Genomic DNA, 16156 nt, shown 5'->3' with positions numbered 1-16156 from the left:
AGGTAGGTGCTTCCTCTATTGATGGTTTGAGCTTCCCTTCAGCATTCTTAAGGTCAGAAGTACCAAGAGATTCAAATGGTATGTCCAGCTTTCGCTTCCATGGAGAAGCGTTCAGATATTGTAATTGCTCGTTGCTATCTTCATCATCGCTGTCAAAATCCCCCAATAAGGCCTTTTCCAATGCATCAGACATTAGCATGTGCTCGAGTTCCGAAGTAACCGCGGAATCAATCACATCCACTTTTAAGCACTCCTCATCTTCTGTAGGGAATTTCATTGCCTTGAATATGTTGAAGGTCACATCCTGATCTTGGACCCGCATAGTAAGTTCCCCTTTTTGTACATCTATCAAGGTACGGCCAGTAGCCAAGAAAGGCCTCCCCAAGATTATGGGAATCTTCTTATCCTCCTCAAAATCCAGAATAACAAAATCTGCTGGAAAGAAGAGCTTATCCACCTTGACGAGCACATCCTCAACTATGCCCCTTGGGTAAGTAATGGAACGGTCCGCCAATTGTAGCGACATGTATGTGGGTTTTGGATCCGGCAGATCCAGCTTTTTAAAGATCGACAACGGCATCAGATTAATGCTTGCTCCCAAATCACAAAGGCACTTGTCAAAAGTTAGATTGCCAATGGTGCAAGGAATGGTGAAGCTTCCTGGATCTTTCAGTTTTGGTGGTAACTTTTGTTGCAGAACAGCGCTGCATTCTTCCGTGAGAGCAACGGTTTCAAGGTCATCCAGTTTCACCTTTCTTGAAAGAATAGTCTTCATAAACTTCGCATAACTAGGCATTTGTTCCAGAGCCTCAGCGAAAGGTATATTGATGTGAAGTTTCTTGAACACCTCCAGAAACTTCCCGAACTGTCTATCCAGCTTTTGTTGCTGCAATCTCTTAGGAAAAGGTGGTGGAGGATAGAGCTGTTTCTCCCCTGTATTAGCCTCAGGTAGAGTGTGTTCAACAGTAGTCTTCCTTGGTTCCGCCGCTTTCTCCTTTTGCTTAGATTCTTCTTCTCTAATTTCAATTTCTACTTCTTTTGCCTTTTCAGCCTCAGCTACTTTTCCAGACCTTAAGGTAATAGCCTTGACTTGCTCTTTAGCTTCCTTCCTGCCTGGTACTTCCGTGTCACTGGGAAGAGTGCCAGGTTGACGATTGAGCACTGCATTGGCTAATTGACCGATTTGATTTTCCAAGGTCTTGATAGAAACTGCCTGACTCTTGCACAATAACTTAAGTTCCTCAAAATCAGCACTAGTAGGTGCAGCTGCACTTCCCTGTTGAGGATATGATTGCCTTGTAGCATACTGCTGTGGTTGCTGGAATCCAGGTGGGTTAAACTGTTTACTCACTCCTTGCTGATATGGTGGCTGAATAGCATTCTGATTATTCCCCCAGCTGAAATTTGGATGATTTCTGTTATTAGGATGATAAGTCGCTGGCACAGGCTGCTGTTGTCGCTGATAATTATTCACATACTGAACAGATTCGTTGACAAGAGAACACTGATCCGTAGCATGAGAACCTGCACAAAGCTCACAAACCATAGCTATTTGATTAACTCCATACATAGCCAGAGAATCAACCTTCATTGATAGCGCTTGGAGCTGGGCTGCAATAGCGGTGGCTGCATCAACTTCCATAATACCTGTGACCTTGCCTGACGTCATCCTCTGAGTTGGGTTTTGATGCTCATTTGCAGCCATCGTCTCTATAAGATTATACGCCTCAGTATAGCTTTTAGCCCATAAGGCTCCTCCAGCTGCTGCATCGAGCATGGGCCGAGATTGGGCCCCCAAACCATTATAAAAACCAGTGATCACCATCCAATCCGGCATTCCATGATGTGGACATTTTCTCAACATTTCCTTGTAGCGTTCCCAAGCCTCGCACATAGATTCTGTAGGTTGCTGCGCAAACTGAGTAAGAGCACTCCTCATAGCAGCAGTCTTTGTCATTGGATAAAACTTCACCAGAAACTTTTACGCAAGATCTTGCCACGTAGTGATGGACCCAGCTGGTTCAGAATATAACCAGTCTTTAGCCTTATCCCTCAGCGAGAATGGGAAAAGCCTCAACTTGATAGCCTCGTCAGTCACGCCATTATACTTAAAAGTGCTGCAGATCTCGACAAAATTCCTTATGTGCATGTTGGGGTCTTCAGTTGCCGCTCCTCCAAAAGAAACAGAATTCTGCACCATCTGAATAGTGCCCGGCTTGATTTCAAAGGTGTTAGCTTGAATAGCCGGATGAAGGATGCTTGACTGAATGTCATCAATTTTAGGCTGAGAAAAATACATAAGAGCTGGATCAGCTTGAACAATACGATCTCCCATGTTTACTGGTTCTTTCTGCTCAGTTCCTGAATCTGAATCCTCAAAATCTAACTTCTCCGGAATATCAAGAACTTCGTTTGTCTCCTCAGCTGTATCTAAAGTCCTCTTGCGAGCACGAGAACGAGTTTGCATAAATGCTTGCGAAAGTACCTGAACACAACCGAAAAGAGTAAGTAACTACTACGTCCTAATCACTGAGTCCTAATAACCAATGATGGTAAGTACATAAACTAAACAAATACGCCGAGTCCCCGGCAGCGGCGCCAAAAACTTGTTAGGGCGAAAACACGCACTAATATTCACGCAAGTATACGCGTTCGCAAGTAATATAGAATACTTTCTAGTTCGTTCCCTCAGAGACTCAGACTAAATTATTGTCTAATTAAACTCACTCACCAATGTATGATTACTTCTCAATTTTAAGATAATAACACTTAAAATTGTTGATTAAATATTAACTATAATTAACTACTCAATTAACCACTTAACTAACACTTCAATTTATCAATAATAAAACACTCATGAGATCACAACTTTATTATTACTTCCTTCTATAGCCATTGTTATTACCTTTAGCATGTGACAGTGATGACATTAACCGAATAACACGAAACTGATAAAAGCCAACTTTCATTGTACTAATACCATTCTACCAAGCATCCACAATTAAGATAGAAGTTGAATAGTCATCAATTATGTTGAGTTCCTATATGTCTACAGAAATTGACAACACAACAATTTAAGCACAAGTTATCCCTTTTGATTACATAGGGCAAATAAAACTGTTAGAGTTACCCACTAATCATGCACAACGTACATGAACCTATGCTAGCATGGCAAGTTCTAAATCTCAAGATCCAGCGTCGCTTCACAAGAGATTAACACCCTATCTTATATGTTCACAACGCACATAAGACGAATACGCACAACCAATACTAGATATCATGCAATCATCACACACTAAAGTATTAAACAATTAACTAAAGAATTCCATAATAAATCCGTTGTAACCCCATGATCACGATTAGCCCATAATAGAACTTATCGCCATCATGGGTTCATATGAAATCATGACAAACAACACAAGAAAATAATAACTACACTAATTATATTAAAACAGAGTACGTCACAAGAGTAAACAAGTCAAAGCAAGAAAACTAGCATCCAACGTTACAACGAAACAAGAATCACAAGAATATATGCTTCCTCTTCGTTGCGGTGTGCTAAATCGGTCTTCTTCCTTATCTCCTTCGCTTCTTGCGTAAAACACAATCTAAAACATAATCCCTTTAATACTCTCTGTGAAAACGTCTCAAATCTACCTATATAATAGTCCCATAAAACTCAGATTACATAGAAGTTGGAAGCCACACAGAAGTAGAAGTCTAAAATAATTCAGCTTTTTCCCCGACCTTGCGCGGCCGCTCAGCATATCTGCGCGGGCGCGCAGGCTGCTGCGCGGCCGCTCAGCATTGCTGCGCGGGCGCGCAGGACCCTACTGGAAAAATTTCAAGCTTGCTCCGTTTCTTCGCCGTAATCTGCCCATTCCTTTCCTCTCGCAATGGTGAACACATGCCAAGGCTTATTCTTGATGATTCCTCCCCCGAAATGCAACTAATACCCTGAAATGCATAAACACTAGAAAAACGCATCAAATACACAAAATACTTGATTTCAAGACACCAATTTAAGCCATTTTAAGACGTTCTAAGTGGTATAAAATGCCACTTATCACTTACCTGTGGTGCATTCATTATTGGTAAATATACCAGTGGCACCTGGCTGTTGAGGTTAATTCTCAAAAGGTCTGCAAGGACCCTTTTCTCTTGTGCCCAACATTTGAGTTTATTGCTCTCATTAGTTATGACCAAACCTTCTGCAACATGGTTAGCCAATAACATAAAGAATCTAGCATAGTAGATGTTATGAGGTCTATTAGCTTTGTTACCTAACCTGGAACCTAATTCTAGCATGACATAGTTGCTAAAATTAAAGTACCTATCAGAAACTAGCATATAGAGCATATATTAAGAGATGAAGTTATGGCATCAAAATTGTTAATCTTCCCAGAGAAAACCTTGATAAAGGCATCTCCAAGAAAACTCCATTCTTTCCTAAGGCCCTTTCTTCTAATGCTCCCTAAACTAGCAGAATCAAAAGAATAGCCTATGGAATCTAACATAGCAGATACATCATTATCAGTGTGTGGTGTCATGGCATTATTCTCAGGTAACTTAAAGCATGAATGTATATCATCACAGTTAATACAATAATCCTTACCTTTGAGAGAGAAAACAATGGTCATATCTGTGGAGTTGAACTCTGCAGTTGTCCAAATCTCCTCAATTACCTCACAATAGATAGTTGGGGCTTCCAGCATTGCATAGCTTAGTTTGCAGTTCTTGATGAAGTCCATCATCTTGTAATAATCTGAATGGGCTTCATTCTTTTCCACTAAGGCTACGAAATTGTTCTTTTCATAAACAAAGCTAGACTGAGACATAATCTTGACTACTGGTGCCATTGTTGTGAGTAGAGGTTGCAGAGAAAAGATTGAGAGTTTTGGGAGAGAAAGAGAGTAAAAATTGCAAGAAAGCGTAAAGTGAAAATAAGAATTCAATGGGCTTTTATACTTTCTCGAATTAAAACGTAAATAAAATGATTAAATGATACTTTTAAATAAATTACAACCGTTTGAGAATAAAGAAAACTGTAGAAATTCTGAAAACTGCCTTTGATACAAATACATACAACAGTGTATATCTGTATCAACGGTTAAGTAAACAAATCAACGACTGTGACTCACTTAAAGTAACTGATGTGACACTTCAACGGATGAGGTAAATAGTTATCCGTTGAAGGTTAACACTGTTTTATCCGTTGAAGGATAAAATTACCAGAAATGTATTTGTCTTTCAACGGATGATGAACATCTGTTGATAGAACAATTTTGGCTTTCAACGGATAGGGAATATCCATTGATAGAATAATCTTTACTTAAAGCCAATTTTGTTCTTGCCCCAAATTCATTTCAGGCTACAAAGCAGATTATAATGAGGACATAAATTTATGAATAATTAAGCATACCTAGCTCACTTACTAATCTTGTGAATGTTGATTCATCAAGTGGCTTGGTAAATATGTCTGCAATCTGCTTTTCACTTGGAACAAAATGAAGTTCCACTATACCTTTCATCACATGTTCCCTTATGAAGTGGTACTTGATGTCAATGTGCTTGGTTCTTGAGTGCTGCACTGGATTTTCAGTAATGGAAATGTCACTTGTGTTGTCACAGAATATAGGAATTTTGTCAACAGTTAGTCCATAGTCAAATAGTTGATTCCTCATCCACAGTATCTGTGCACAGCAACTACCAGCAGCAATGTACTCAGCTTCAGCTGTTGATGTTGAAACAGAATTTTGCTTCTTGCTGAACCATGACACAAGCTTATTCCCTAGAAATTGACAGGTGCCAGTTGTGCTTTTCCTGTCTATTTTGCAACCTGCATAATCTGCATCTGAGTAGCCAATTAGATCAAAACCAGACTCTCTAGGGTACCAAATTCCTAGATTTGGAGTCCCTTTGAGATATCTGAAAATCCTTTTAATAGCCACTAAGTGAGATTCTTTAGGATCATCTTGAAATCTAGCACAGAGACATGTAGAAAACATTATATCAGGTCTACTAGCAGTTAAATATAAAAGTGAACCAACCATGCCTCTATAACTTGAGATGTTTACAGATTTTTCAGCCTTGTTTAATTCAAGCTTGGTGGCAGTGGCCATGGGAGTTTTTGCAGATGAACAATCCATTAAGTCAAACTTTTTTAAAAGATCATAAATATATTTAGTTTGACTAATGAAAATTCCACCACTAACTTGTTTAACTTGTAAACCAAGAAAATAAGTTAGCTCTCCCATCATGCTCATTTCATATTTACTTTGCATTAACTTAGCAAACTTTTTACAAAGCTTATCATCTGTAGAACCAAATATAATATCATCTACATAAATTTGAAAAAGTATTATAGAGCCAGTAACATTTCTAAAGAAGAGAGTTTTGTCAACAGTACCTCTTGTGAAGTGATTATCTAGAAGAAATTTTGACAAAGTCTCATACCAGGCTCTAGGTGCTTGCTTTAGTCCATAGAGTGCTTTCAACAGATAATACACATAGTCTGGAAAATTTGGATCTTCAAATCCTGGAGGTTGGCTTACATAAACTTCTTCCTCCAATTCCCCATTCAGAAATGCACTCTTGACATCCATTTGATAGACCTTGAAATTGGCATGGGCTGCATAGGCCAGAAAGATTCTGATGGCTTCAAGTCTGGCAACTGGAGCAAATGTCTCATCAAAATCTATTCCCTCTTGTTGAGTATAGCTTTTAGCAACCAATCTGGCTTTATTCCTTATGACAATGCCATTTTCATCCATCTTGTTTCTGAATACCCATTTTGTGTCAATAGAACTCTTGTTCTTTGGCTTGGGTACCAGCTTCCATACTTTGTTCCTTTCAAATTGATTTAGCTCCTCTTGCACTGCTAAAATCCAATCTGGATCCAATAGAGCTTCTTCCACTCTCTTAGGTTCCTCCTGTGATAGAAAGCTACTATACAGACATTCATCTTGAGTAGCCCTTCTAGTTTGTACTTTAGATGTAGTATCACCAATGATTAGTTCAAAAGGGTGATTCTTGGTCCATTTCCTTTGAGGTGGTAGATTAGCTCTAGATGAGGTTGCCTCAGTATTGTCATGATGTGAGATAGAATGTTGATTGGTTAAAACTCCCCCTGAGTTGCTGATCCTTTGAAAGGAATTGGGAGTTCTATCAACTGATGAAGTGAAATGATTATTCGTTGACAGACTGTGATCAACAAATGCTTCATTATGAACTTTAACGGATGATGCACTTTGTCTTTCAACGGATGCTGCATTGCTTCTATCAACGGAAGCTGAATTATGACTTTCAACGGATGCAGCATTCTGTGCATTATCCAAAGGCAGATTTTGAATTCTTTTCGAGGTGCCTTCTCCATCATTCTCATCTTCACTATCATCACAATATATCTCAATGTTGTCAAATTTGAGTCCTTTATGATGTCCCTCATCTGTCAGTCCATCAATCTTTTTATCATCAAACACAACATGCACAGATTCCATGACAATGTTGTTTCTTAGATTGTAGACTCTATATGATTTTCCAGCAGAATAACCAACAAATATTCCTTCATCAGCCTTTGCATCAAACTTCCCTTTGTGATCAGGTTGATTCCTTAGAATGTAACATTTGTAACCAAAGATATGCAGAAAGTTTAAAATTGGTTTTCTTCTCTTGAACAATTGATAGGGAGTCATGCCTTTTGCCTGATTAATTAGAGAAATATTCTGAGTGTAACATGCACAGTTAACAGCCTCAGCCCAAAAGTATGTTGGGAGTTTTGACTCTTCAAGCATTGTTCTTGCAGCTTCAATTAGTGATCTGTTCTTCCTTTCCACCACACCATTTTGTTGTGGGATCCTTGGAGCTGAGAACTCATGCATGATCCCATTTTCTTCACAGAACAACTTCATGGTTGTATTCTTGAACTCAGTTCCATTGTCACTCCTGATATTCCTTACTTTGAAATCTGGATGATTGTTGACTTGCTTGATATGGTTGATGATGATTTCACTAGCTTCATCCTTTGATCCAAGGAAATAAACCCATGAAAACTTTGAGAAATCATCTACAATTACTAGGCAATATCTTTTCCTTGAAATTGACAATACATTGACTGGTCCAAAAAGATCCATGTGTAGCAGTTGTAATGGTTCATCAATTGCAGATTCAAGTTTCTTACTGAATGATGCTTTCTTTTGCTTTCCTTTCTGACAAGCATCACACAGTCCATCCCTTGTGAATTCCACTAAAGGGATTCCTCTAACTAAGTCATTTTTTACTAGATCATTCATTGTCTTCAAATTCAAATGGTACAGCTTCTTGTGCCATAGCCAACTTTCATCTGGACTTGCTTTGCTGAGAAGACAAGTAATTGATTCTGAATCTGTAGAGTTGAAGTCAGCTAAGTACACATTCCCTTTTCTAACTCCAGTTAGAACCACTTTGTTGTCCTTCTTACTTGTGACAACACAGGCTTCAGAATTGAAGGAAATAATATTCCCTCTGTCATATAGTTGACTGATGCTCAATAGATTGTGTTTGAGACCATCAACTAATGTAACTTCATCAATGATGACATTTTCTTTTGAAATCAAGCCATATCCCATAGTGAACCCTTTGCTGTCATCTCCAAAGGTTATGCTAGGGCCAGCTCTCTCCTTGAACTCTATGAGCAGGGTGAAATCTCCTGTCATGTGTCTTGAACAGCCACTGTCCAAGTACCATAGATTCCTTCTTTTTCCCTGCACACAACAAAATCAATCAAGTTGATTTTGCTACCCAAGTTTCCTTGGGTCCAGCCTTGTTAGTCTTTTTCCTAGACTTCATTCCTCCTGCATCTTTTGACTTAGGTAACTTTGGGTCAACCTTGGTCTTAGATGTAGTTGGTTGAAGTGTAGGGTTAGTCACAGAATCATTTAGCACATTTGATTGTATTTGATAAGGCATGGATTGTGCAAACATATTATTCCACATAGGCATGTTGTATGGCATCTGAGGCATACTGAATGCAGTAAAATAAGGATTATTAACATATGGCATGTTTGCAAAATGTGCATAAGGATTCTGATGAGACATAACAGGCATAGCATGCAGAGGTGACATAAACATGTTAGGCATGGAGGGTGTTAAAGGCATGGGAGCATTCTTAACAGATTTGCAGTTATCAGATAGATGATTAACACTTTTACAATGCACACAGCTTTTTCTAGGAGCATATTTATCAGGTGTGTAATTGTTGTGTTTATTAATCCCTACCTTCCCATTTCTATTAGATTTTCTTTTAGTCTCCTTTTTATCCTCAACCAATTTAAGCCTATTTTTCAGCTGATCCAAAGTCATGTGTCCTATATTCACCTTACTGGCATCTTTGGATGTGCTAGCTCCTTCTTTGACAAAGTTCTTGAAAGTTGAACCATCCTTCTTATTGAGATTTTTCTTTTTAGAATCACTTGCATGTTTTAATTGATGAGCCTTCAACAGATGCTCTTTTTCTTCCTTCAACGGATAACTTTCATCATCCGTTGATTCCACATCCGTTGACAATCCATCAATTAATTATAACTCCTTTTTGTTTTTCTTCCAGTCATTCTCACAGAATGATTCAATTCCCTGAACCTTGACAATCTGGGCACTAACATCCCTAGATGTTTTCCAGGCCTTGATTACCTCTTGCTCACTTTCTAACTGTTTAGAAAGAATTTCTACTTTCTTAACAGCTTCTTCTAGTCCACCCTCAACAGTCAAGCATTTAATTTTAATCTTTTCAAGCTCAATTACCTGATTCTCTAACACAGCATTCCTATCACTTAAAAACAAATTATTCTCTTTGATTATTGTGTTTTCTTTAGCTAATGATTTAAGGGAAACATGCAAATGATATAATTCATTGGACATATCATATATGGCTTCATTACATTCAATCTTAGAAAGTTGAGAGAGATCAGTAGTAATTACTTGGTTGCTTGATGAACTAGTTTCATTTTCATCAGAATTAGCCATCAGGGCTAGGTTGACATATTCCATATCATCATCTTCATTGGCTCCATCTGCTGCCCAATCCTCTTGAGTCAGAAAAGCTCTTTCCTTTTGTTTGAGCAAATCAAAATACTTCTTTTTGTAATCAACTTGCTCAAATTTCTTCTTATCAGAGGTTGGCTTCCTGCACTCATTTGCAAAGTGTCCACTAATGCCACAGTTATAACATTTGAACTTAGATTTGTCCGCCATGTTTTTGTTTGGCTTAGTGAATTTTGTATTTTTCCTGAATTTCATCTTTGCAAACCTCCTGGACAGAAAGGCCAGATGTTCATCAACATCATCAGAGTCATCTTGACTGGAATTGTCTTCATCCTCAGCTACATGCTCCTTTCCCTTACTTGATTCTGATTTGCTTGTGCCAATTTTGAGACTTGGCATTGTCTTTTCCTCATTCCTGGCTTCAATCTTCTCATTGTCAGCTAAAAGTGCAACTGATCCTCCTTTTCTCTTTCCCTTTTCCAACAGCTCATCTTGCTCCATCTCAAGTTCATATGTCTTCAAAATTCCATATAATCTTTCAAGTGTGAAGTCCTTATAATCTTGAGAATTTCTTAGAGAAACAGTAATAGGCTTCCATTCCCTTGGTAGAGACCTCAGAAATTTTAAATTGGAGTCATTAACTTGGTACACTCTGCCATACAGCTTCAATCCATTCAACAGTTTCTGAAATCTGTTGAAGGTGTCATTCAATGATTCTCCTTCTTCAAAATGAAAATATTCATACTATTGAATGAGAAGCTGCATTTCGTTTTCTCTAACTTGCTCAGTACCTTCACAGATAAGTTGCACAGTATCCCAAATTTCCTTAGCAGTTTGGTTGTTAATGACATTGTCAAACATATCTTGATCTAGGCCATTAAACAGAATGTTCATGGCTTTCTTGTCCTTGTGAACCTCTTCAATATCTTCAACAGACCATTCTGCTTTTGGCTTGGGAATAGACTGTCCAACAACAACTGTTGCAGTAGCAAATGTGGCCACCTTGTGAGGGATGTGAGGACCATTTTCAATGCAGTTGATGTAGCTTTCATCTTGAGAGAGAAGATGTAAATACATCTTCACTTTCCAGTGATGATAGTTATCTCTTTCCAGGATTGGAATTTTTACACCAATATCCTTCTTACTCATGATGTTAGCAGAATAGATCTTTAAACTCTTTGTATGTTAAGAGCTTGCTCTGATACCAATTATTATTCCCAGTGAACTAACAATGAGATTTACAGAAGGGGGGTTGAATGTAAATCTCAAAACATTTTCAAGTTTTGAGCAGTTTCTAGGCTATGTGTTTTAATGAACAAGTGTGTGTGAATTGCTTTCAGCTAATGCAGACAGAGATATATATATATTCAAACACAAATGTAAAGAACACAACAGACTTAAAAACTTTTCTGGTGGATTTGTTGTTCCACCAGAGATGTGTTATTTCAGAAAATCTGTGATTCAAAGAATAAAATCACAGCTGCGTCCTAGTACAAACTAGATGATTTTCTCTCTGGATTTTTCTAAACAGCTCTGGAAAATTCACATCTAATTACTAGCTGCTACTTGATTTATATATCACCAAGTTTACAAGTGAAGACAAAACTGTAAAATACAAATAAAAAATTCTTCACATGTTTCTTCTTCATTTCTCTATCTAATGCAATTTAGGTTTAGCTATGAATCTTTGAATACTTCCTTGTTTGCACCAGAATGGAAATGCTGCACTTTCTTGATTCCTCCTAGAGGCTGCCATATTCCAGTTTGTCTCTGTCAACCCATGTGCCTCTGTCAGCTTATGAATTGTCACTATCAACTGCTATTGAACTAAGCATCCGTTGAAGCTTTCATCCGCTGATGCTTTATCCGTTGAAGCTTTATCCGTTGAAGCTTTATCCGTTGATACATTTAGCAGTTGAAGCTTTATCCGTTAAAGCACTCATTCGTTGATGGATGTTATCCGTTGAAGCTTTAGAGACATCTGTTGAAGCTTTGTTTTTCATCCGTTGAAGGCCTTTAATATCAGTTGATACTACTTCACTTATGCAAAATTACAAGGCATGGAATATTTACAATTAGCCCTCCTATTTGCATATCCACTAGTAGTCAACATGACTGATAATTTCCCACAACATTTAAGAATTACAACTTAAATACAGAGAATGAAATGTGCTATAATACTAAACTTATTTCTTAGTAAAGCTACTCCTTCAACGGATAGCCAAAATGGTCTTATCCGTTGAGGCTACAAACACTAGATTTCTACTTAAGTGTTTTGTTTAACTTATCATCAAACTGATACACATATTCCTAACAGATGATAATTAATCGAGCAGTTGTAATCCTTGATCAATTCTAACCATTTCCTTTGCATCATATTAAGCTCCTTCTGTGTAAATATGTACTTCAAACTTTTGTGATCCGTGTAAATCTTACACTTTTCTCCATACAGATAATATCTCCAAATCTTCAAAGCGAAAACTATGGCTTCTAGCTCCAAATCATGAGTAGGATATTTCCGTTCGTGTGGTTTCAATTGCCTTGACGCATACGCAATCACTTTATCGTGCTGCATCAGAACACATCCTAGTCCCTTATGAGAAGCATCGCTATAAATTACGAAATTCCCTTGATCGTCTGGAAGTGACAAAACAGGTGCCGTGATTAATCGTTGCTTCAATTCCTGAAAACTTCCTTCGCACTTATCGTTCCATATAAACTTTTCATTCTTTCGTGTAAGCTTTGTCAATGGTATTGCAATCCTTGAAAAATTTTTGAACGAATCGACGATAATATCCCGCTAATCCCAAGAAACTTCTTACCTCGGTGGGTGTTCTCGGTTTTTTCCAATTTATAATGGCCTCAATCTTTGCCGGGTCCACTTTGATCCCTTCATTGCTGACTATGTGTCCTAAGAATTGAACCTCCTGTAGCCAAAACTCGCACTTCGAGAATTTAGCATATAACTTCTTTTTCCTTAAAATCTCCAAAGCTATTTTCAAATGTTCCGCATGATCTTCCTCCGCCTTTGAATAAATCAAAATATCGTCTATAAACACAATAACGAACTTGTCCAAGTATTCCTGGAAAATTCTATTCATCAGGTCCATAAATGCTGCCGGGGCATTGGTCAATCCAAAAGATATCACTAAAAATTCATAATGTCCATACCTTGTTCTGAAAGCTGTCTTTCGTATATCTTCTGGCTTGATTTTCAGTTGATGATATCCCGATCTTAAATCAATCTTGGAGAAGTACTTGTCTCCCTTCAATTGGTCAAACAGATCATCTATTCTGGGTAACGGGTACTTGTTCTTGATTGTAAGCTTGTTGAGCTCCCTATAGTCGATGCACAGTCTCATGCTTCCATCTTTCTTCTTGACAAATAATACCGGGGCTCCCCACGGGGATACACTGGGTCTGATTACTCCTTTTTTTAACAGCTCTTGCAATTGCTTCGCTAGCTATTTCATCTCAACGGGCGACATTCTATACGGGGCCTTGGATACTGGTTCTGTTCCAGGTGCTAAGTCGATTACAAACTCAATTTCTCTATCTGGAGGAAGTCCTGGTAACTCGTCGGGAAACACGTCTGGAAATTCATTCACTACTGGAATATCTTCAAGTCTTGCTGGCTCCTGACTTTTGTCAATCACATATGCCACGAAATGCTCACATCCTTGCCGTAGTAACTTCTTGGCTTGAATCATCGTTAAGAACTTCTTTACTTGTTTCTGGCCCTTGAACGTTACTATTCTTTTGTCTGGCGTCTTCACCATTACCTTCTTATTTCAACAATCTATTCGGGCATCGTGCTTAGATAACCAATCCATTTCTAAGATAACGTCAAATTCTCCTTACTTAAATGGTATCAAATCTACACAAAACTTACTACCAAAAATCTCAATCTCACAATTCCCACAAACTTGATTAACAGATACTCATTCTTGATTTGCTAATTCCACAGTCATTATTTCATTTAAATATTCAACTGGGCAATTTAGCTTACTAACAAAATCTTGTGAAACAAACGATCGAGTTGCTCTCGAATCTATTAACACTTTGGCATATAAAGAATTCACATTAAGCGTACCTGCCACGACATCAGTATCCTAGATAGCATTCTTTACAGACATATCAAAAACTCTAGCCCTTGGAGTCTCATTCACTGCTGGGGTAGATCCCATAATCCTCAATGCATTACTGACTGGGGTTGGTGTCTTGCAATCTCTGGCTATATGTCCTGGCTTTCCACATTTAAACAACGTAAATCCAATGGCTGGAACCTTCACTGCTGGACTCCGGATAGGCTGATCTTTATTTGCTGGCTCTCTTGCTGGCTAATTTCGGCACTCCCTTGAATAGTGCCCTTTCTAATTGCACTTGAAACAAACTACATTCAACTTATTACAAACTCCTCCATGCTTCTTCCCACATACCTGACAATCTGGAAAAGTTAATCTCAACTGATTTGATTGATTCGCATTAACTGGACGGTTGCCCTGGCCTCCATCACTTGCATTTTGTCTCTTGAAATTAAAATTCCTCCCTGGCTAAAACTTGCCCTTCTTAAAATTTGGAAACTTCCCTGGTTGTGACTGACCTTCATTCCCTTCAAATTTCCTTTTCTTGCTTTCTTTCTCCTTCTGTGACATCTCACTCTCTATCTCTGCAATCATAGCCTTCTGTACAACTCCTGCATAGGTATCCAATTCAAAAATGGCTACATTCCCTCTGATCCATGGCTTCAAACCTTGCTGGAATCTCTTAGCTTTCTTCCTGTCAGTATCCACATATGACAGCACATACCTTGACAATTTCTCAAACTTACTCTCATAATCCGCCACCGACATATTCCCTTGCTTTAATTCTAAAAACTTCAGCTCCATCTGGTCTTGGAAAAACTGAGGAAAATACTTTTCTAAAAATAATTCCTTAAACCTTTCCCAAGTAATAACATATGTACCTTCCAATGTCTTCACCATCTCCCACCAATAGGTGGCCTCATTCTTCAAATAGTAACTTCCAAACTCAACCTTCTGCTCCTCTTTCACTTTTACTAAGGCAAATGCCTTCTCTATCTCCTTTAACCAAACATTTGCTTCAATCGGTTCTAAGAAACCCTTGAATTTTGGTGGGTTTATTGCCTGAAAAGTTTTAAAAGTTACTTGAGAATTGGTCTGTCTTTGTTGTTGTTGTGCCAAGTGAACTGTTTATTGGGCCAAGATTTGAAGAATCTGGGCTATTGCTGGGTCTATAGGTCCTGGGTTCACATTCTGGTTTGTGTCATCTTGGTTGTTATTGTTGTTGTTGGTTTCTTCATTCTGGGTGTTGGTGCGGGTATTTCTTCTGGGAGGCATTTTTCTGTAAAGAATCAAACAACTTATGTAGCTTTTAAACCAAATTCTTCGCAGAAAAGAAAAATTTTGTAAAATAAAAATATATCTTTTTGAAAATTGTTGTAACTAAGTAAATTGCATGCTTCTTTACAGAATATAAACAGTTATGGAAAACAGGGTACATGGTATCACAGGGGTATAACTGGTGCAATAAATAAGGTAAAATAAAATAGGTACAATAAAGTAAATGACAGTGCTGGAAAGGAAAAGGTACTGATATATATATATCAAAAGTTTTGGGTAGTACAAGCGTAAAGACGCTTCAAAAGTAAAAACAAAAGGGTACAACAACCTACTCACTAGTCAGCATAGCTAATCTATAAATACAACTCAAAAGTCTACTGATACACACTACACACTATTGTACATACTACACAACCATAACAACACTGCTCAGCATCTCCATCTCTGGATCTCTGACTCATGGCAAGTCTGGACCTCCAATCTCTTCAAGCTCCTCTAGAACCCACTTAGCCCACTCCACTAGGAAATCAGGGGTGATGTCCTCCTGTGTAGCCTCAGCAATCCTCACAACAGCTGCTCTACAAAATATCTGGAGCCTCTCTCTAAGTCACCTCTCACCACTCCCAACCTCTCTAGTACGCATGATATGTACTAACTCCTGAATCTGACCCTGCAGGAATCGCTGCTCCATAAGGCAAGCCTCAAACTGATGATATGGGACAGGATAAGAAGAGAACTGGAAAGGTACTCCTGTAACTGAATGGCCCGTAAAGCCT

At 38.4% G+C, this 16156-nt stretch overlaps 1 non-coding gene across 1 annotated transcript; it reads left to right on the top strand.

Annotated features, from left to right (window-relative positions):
• The first annotated feature begins 1835 nt into the window (after positions 1-1835).
• On the top strand, positions 1836-1942 carry LOC141662544 (small nucleolar RNA R71). Its single transcript, XR_012550654.1, has one exon. It is a non-coding gene; the product is annotated as a small nucleolar RNA R71 (small nucleolar RNA).
• The last annotated feature ends 14214 nt before the right edge of the window (positions 1943-16156 follow it).

The sequence above is a fragment of the Apium graveolens genome, chromosome 5, assembly GCF_009905375.1.
Source record: "Apium graveolens cultivar Ventura chromosome 5, ASM990537v1, whole genome shotgun sequence".
Classification (NCBI taxonomy): Eukaryota; Viridiplantae; Streptophyta; class Magnoliopsida; order Apiales; family Apiaceae; genus Apium; species Apium graveolens.
Note: the sequence above shows the minus strand (reverse complement) of the source record. Positions and strands in the feature narration are given on the sequence as shown.